The sequence below is a fragment of the Scyliorhinus canicula genome, chromosome 17 (assembly GCF_902713615.1).
Source record: "Scyliorhinus canicula chromosome 17, sScyCan1.1, whole genome shotgun sequence".
Taxonomy (NCBI): domain Eukaryota; kingdom Metazoa; phylum Chordata; class Chondrichthyes; order Carcharhiniformes; family Scyliorhinidae; genus Scyliorhinus; species Scyliorhinus canicula.
In genome coordinates this window covers 128,597,480-128,603,842 of record NC_052162.1, presented here as the reverse complement: position 1 = coordinate 128,603,842, position 6,363 = coordinate 128,597,480, and positions in this window count along the sequence as shown.

Here is a 6,363-nt window from a genome sequence, read left to right as displayed (position 1 = left end):
GTCCCACTCTCAATACCAGCTCCTCCCTCAATGACACACAGCCTGTCCCCACTCTCAGTACCAGATCCCTCACTCACTGACACACAGCTGTCCCCACTCTCAGATACCAGCTCCTCTCTCACTGACACACAGCCATGTCTCCACTCTCAGATACCAGCTCCTCCCTCATGACACCCAGCCTGTCCCCACTCTCAGATACCAGCTCCTCCCCTCACTGACACACAGCCTGTCCCCACTCTCAGATACCCGCTCCTCCCTCACTGACCCACAGCCTGTCCCCACTCCCAGATACCAGCTCCTCCCTCACTGACACACAGCCTTTCCCCACTCTCAGGTACCAGCTCCTCCCTCACTGACACCACAGCCTGTCCCAACTCTCAGATACCAGCTCCTCCCTCACTGACACACAGCCTGTCCCCACTCTCAGATACCAGCTCCTCTCTCACTGACACACAGCCTGTCCCCACTCTCAGATACCAGCTCCTCTCTCACTGACACACAGCCTGTCCCCACTCTCAGATACCAGCTCCTCTCTCACTGACACACAGCCTGTCCCCACTCTCAGATACCAGCTCCTCCCTCACTAACACACAGCCTGTCCCCACTCTCAGATACCAGCTCCTCCCTCACTGACACACAGCCTGTCCCCACTCTCAGATACCAGCTCCACCCTCACTGACACACAGTCTGTCCCCACTCTCAGATACCAGCTCCTCTCTCACTGACACACAGCCTGTCCCCACTCTCAGATACCAGCTCCTCCCTCACTAACACACAGCCTGTCCCCACTCTCAGATACCAGCTCCTCCCTCACTGACACACAGCCTGTCCCCACTCTCAGGTACCAGCTCCTCCCTCACTGACACACAGCCTGTCCCAACCCTCAGATACCAGCTCCTCCCTCACTGACACACAGCTTGTCCCCACTCTCAGATACCAGCTCCTCTCTCACTGACACACAGCCTGTCCCCACTCTCAGATACCAGCTCCTCTCTCACTGACACACAGCCTGTCCCCACCCTCCCAGCTCCCCCCTCACTGACACACAGCCTGTCCCCACTCTCAGATACCAGCTCCTCCCTCACTGACACACAGCCTGTCCCCACTCTCACATACCAGCTCCTCCCTCACTGACACACAGCCTGTCCCCACTCTCAGATACCAGATCCTCCCTCACTGACACACAGCCTGTCCCCACTCTCAGATACCAGCTCCTCTCTCACTGACACACAGCATGTCTCCACTCTCAGATACCAGCTCCTCCCTCACTGACACACAGCCTGTCCCCACTCTCAGATACCAGCTCCTCCCTCACTGACACACAGCCTGTCCCCACTCTCAGATACCAGCTCCTCCCTCACTGACACACAGCCTGTCCCCACTCTCAGATACCAGCTCCTCCCTCACTGACACACAGCCTGTCCCCACTCTCAGATACCAGCTCCTCCCTCACTGACACACAGCCTGTCCCCACTCTCAGATACCAGCTCCACCCTCACTGACACACAGTCTGTCCCCACTCTCAGATACCAGCTCCTCTCTCACTGACACACAGCCTGTCCCCACTCTCAGATACCAGCTCCTCCCTCACTAACACACAGCCTGTCCCCACTCTCAGATACCAGCTCCTCCCTCACTGACACACAGCCTGTCCCCACTCACAGATACCTGCTCCTCCCTCACTGACACACAGCCTGTCCCCACTCTCAGATACCAGCTCCTCCCTCACTGACACACAGCCTGTCCCCACTCTCAGATACCAGCTCCTCCCTCACTGACACACAGCCTTTCCCCACTCTCAGGTACCAGCTCCTCCCTCACTGACACACAGCCTGTCCCCAACTCTCAGATACCAGCTCCTCCCTCACTGACACACAGCCTGTCCCCACTCTCAGATACCAGCTCCTCTCTCACTGACACACAGCCTGTCCCCACTCTCAGATACCAGCTCCTCTCTCACTGACACACAGCCTGTCCCCACTCTCAGATACCAGCTCCTCCCTCACTGACACACAGCCTGTCCCCACTCTCAGATACCAGCTCCTCCCTCACTGACACACAGCCTGTCCCCACTCTCAGATACCAGCTCCTCCCTCACTGACACACAGCCTGTCCCCACTCTCAGATACCAGCTCCTCCCTCACTGACACACAGCCTGTCCCCACTCTCAGATACCAGCTCCTCCCTCACTGACACACAGCCTGTCCCCACTCTCAGATACCAGCTCCTCCCTCACTGACACACAGCCTGTCCCCACTCTCAGATACCAGCTCCTCCCTCACTGACACACAGCCTGTCCCCACTCTCAGATACCAGCTCCTCCTCTCACTGACACACAGCCTGTCCCCACTCTCAGATACCAGCTCCTCCCTCACTGACACACAGCCTGTCCCCACTCTCAGATACCAGCTCCTCCCTCACTGACACACAGCCTGTCCCCACTCTCAGATACCAGCTCCTCCCTCACTGACACACAGCCTGTCCCCACTCTCAGATACCAGCTCCTCCCTCACTGACACACAGCCTGTCCCCACTCTCAGATACCAGCTCCTCCCTCACTGACACACAGCCTGTCCCCACTCTCAGATACCAGCTCCTCTCTCACTGACACACAGCCTTTCCCCACTCTCAGATACCAGCTCCTCCCTCACTGACACACAGCCTGTCCCCACTCTCAGATACCAGCTCCTCCCTCACTGACACACAGCCTGTCCCCGCTCTCAGATACCAGCTCCTCTCTCACTGACACACAGCCTGTCCCCACTCTCAGATACCAGCTCCTCCCTCACTGACACACAGCCTGACCCCACTCTCAGATACCAGCTCCTCCCTCACTGACACACAGCCTGTCCCCACTCTCAGATACCAGCTCCTCCCTCACTGACACACAGCCTGTCCCCACTCTCAGATACCAGCTCCTCTCTCCTGACACACAGCCTGTCCCCACTCTCGGATACCAGCTCCTCCCTCACTGACACACAGCCTGTCCCCACTCTCAGATACCAGCTCCTCCCTCACTGACACACAGCCTGTCCCCACTCTCAGATACCAGCTCCTCCCTCACCGACACACAGCCTGTCCCCACTCTCAGATACCAGCTCCTCCCTCACTGACACACAGCCTGTCCCCACTCTCAGATACCAGCTCCTCCCTCACTGACACACAGCCTGTCCCCACTCTCAGATACCAGCTCCTCCCTCACTGACACACAGTCCTGTCCCCACTCTCAGATACCAGCTCCTCCCTCACTGACACAGCCTGTCCCCACTCTCAGATACCAGCTCCTCCCTCACTGACACACTGCCTGTCCCCACTCTCAGATACCAGCTCCTCCCTCACTGACACACAGCCTGTCCCCACTCTCAGATACCAGCTCCTCCCTCACTGACACACAGCCTGTCCCCACTCTCAGATACCAGCTCCTCCCTCACTGACACACAGCCTGTCCCCACTCTCAGATCCCAGCTCCTCCCTCACTGACACACAGCCTGTCCCCACTCTCAGATACCAGCTCCTCTCTCACTGACACACAGCCTGTCCCCACTCTCAGATACCAGCTTCTCCCTCACTGACACACAGCCTGTCCCCACTCTCAGATACCAGCTCCTCCCTCACTGACACACAGCCTGTCCCCACTCTCAGATACCAACTCCTCCCTCACTGACACACAGCCTGTCCCCACTCTCAGATACCAGCTCCTCTCTCACTGACACACAGCCTGTCCCCACTCTCAGATACCAGCTCCTCCCTCACTGACACACAGCCTGTCCCCACTCTCAGATACCAGCTCCTCCCTCACTGACACACAGCCAGTCCCCACTCTCAGATACCAGCTCCTCCCTCACTGACACACAGCCTGTCCCCACTCTCAGATACCAGCTTCTCCCTCACTGACACACAGCCTGTCCCCACTCTCAGATACCAGCTCCTCCCTCACTGACACACAGCCTGTCCCCACTCTCAGATACCAAGCTCCTCCCTCACTGACACACAGCCTGTCCCCACTCTCAGATACCAGCTCCTCTCTCACTGACACACAGCCTGTCCCCACTCTCAGATACCAGCTCCTCCCTCACTGACACACAGCCTGTCCCCACTCTCAGATACCAGCTCCTCTCTCACTGACACACAGCCTGTCCCCACTCTCAGATACCAGCTCCTCTCTCACTGACACACAGCCTGTCCCCACCCTCCCAGCTCCCCCCTCACTGACACACAGCCTGTCCCCACTCTCAGATACCAGCTCCTCCCTCACTGACACACAGCCTGTCCCCACTCTCACATACCAGCTCCTCCCTCACTGACACACAGCCTGTCCCCACTCTCAGATACCAGATCCTCCCTCACTGACACACAGCCTGTCCCCACTCTCAGATACCAGCTCCTCTCTCACTGACACACAGCATGTCTCCACTCTCAGATACCAGCTCCTCCCTCACTGACACACAGCCTGTCCCCACTCTCAGATACCAGCTCCTCCCTCACTGACACACAGCCTGTCCCCACTCTCAGATACCAGCTCCTCCCTCACTGACACACAGCCTGTCCCCACTCTCAGATACCAGCTCCTCCCTCACTAACACACAGCCTGTCCCCACTCTCAGATACCAGCTCCTCCCTCACTGACACACAGCCTGTCCCCACTCTCAGATACCAGCTCCACCCTCACTGACACACAGTCTGTCCCCACTCTCAGATACCAGCTCCTCTCTCACTGACACACAGCCTGTCCCCACTCTCAGATACCAGCTCCTCCCTCACTAACACACAGCCTGTCCCCACTCTCAGATACCAGCTCCTCCCTCACTGACACACAGCCTGTCCCCACTCACAGATACCTGCTCCTCCCTCACTGACACACAGCCTGTCCCCACTCTCAGATACCAGCTCCTCCCTCACTGACACACAGCCTGTCCCCACTCTCAGATACCAGCTCCTCCCTCACTGACACACAGCCTTTCCCCACTCTCAGGTACCAGCTCCTCCCTCACTGACACACAGCCTGTCCCAACTCTCAGATACCAGCTCCTCCCTCACTGACACACAGCCTGTCCCCACTCTCAGATACCAGCTCCTCTCTCACTGACACACAGCCTGTCCCCACTCTCAGATACCAGCTCCTCTCTCACTGACACACAGCCTGTCCCCACTCTCAGATACCAGCTCCTCCCTCACTGACACACAGCCTGTCCCCACTCTCAGATACCAGCTCCTCCCTCACTGACACACAGCCTGTCCCGAACTCTCAGATACCAGCTCCTCCCTCACTGACACACAGCCTGTCCCCACTCTCAGATACCAGCTCCTCCCTCACTAACACACAGCCTGTCCCCACTCTCAGATACCAGCTCCTCCCTCACTGACACACAGCCTGTCCCCACTCTCAGATACCAGATCCTCCCTCACTGACACACAGCCTGTCCCCACTCTCAGATACCAGCTCCTCTCTCACTGACACACAGCATGTCTCCACTCTCAGATACCAGCTCCTCCCTCACTGACACACAGCCTGTCCCCACTCTCAGATACCAGCTCCTCCCTCACTGACACACAGCCTGTCCCCACTCTCAGATACCAGCTCCTCCCTCACTGACACACAGCCTGTCCCCACTCTCAGATACCAGCTCCTGCCTCACTGACACACAGCCTGTCCTCACTCAGATACCAGCTCCTCCCTCACTGACACACAGCCTGTCCCCACTCTCAGATACCAGCTCCTCTCTCACTGACACACAGCCTTTCCCCACTCTCAGATACCAGCTCCTCCCTCACTGACACACAGCCTGTCCCCACTCTCAGATACCAGCTCCTCCCTCACTGACACACAGCCTGTCCCCGCTCTCAGATACCAGCTCCTCTCTCACTGACACACATCCTGTCCCCACTCTCAGATACCAGCTCCCCCCTCACTGACACACAGCCTGACCCCACTCTCAGATACCAGCTCCTCCCTCACTGACACCCAGCCTGTCCCCACTCTCAGATACCAGCTCCTCCCTCACTGACACACAGCCTGTCCCCACTCTCAGATACCAGCTCCTCTCTCTGACACACAGCCTGTCCCCACTCTCGGATACCAGCTCCTCCCTCACTGACACACAGCCTGTCCCCACTCTCAGATACCAGCTCCCCCCTCACTGACACACAGCCTGTCCCCACTCTCAGATACCAGCTCCTCCCTCACCGACACACAGTTTGTCCCCACTCTCAGATACCAGCTCCTCCCTCACTGACACACAGCCTGTCCCCACTCTCAGATACCAGCTCCTCCCTCACTGACACACAGCCTGTCCCCACTCTCAGATACCAGCTCCTCCCTCACTGACACACAGTCTGTCCCCACTCTCAGATACCAGCTCCTCC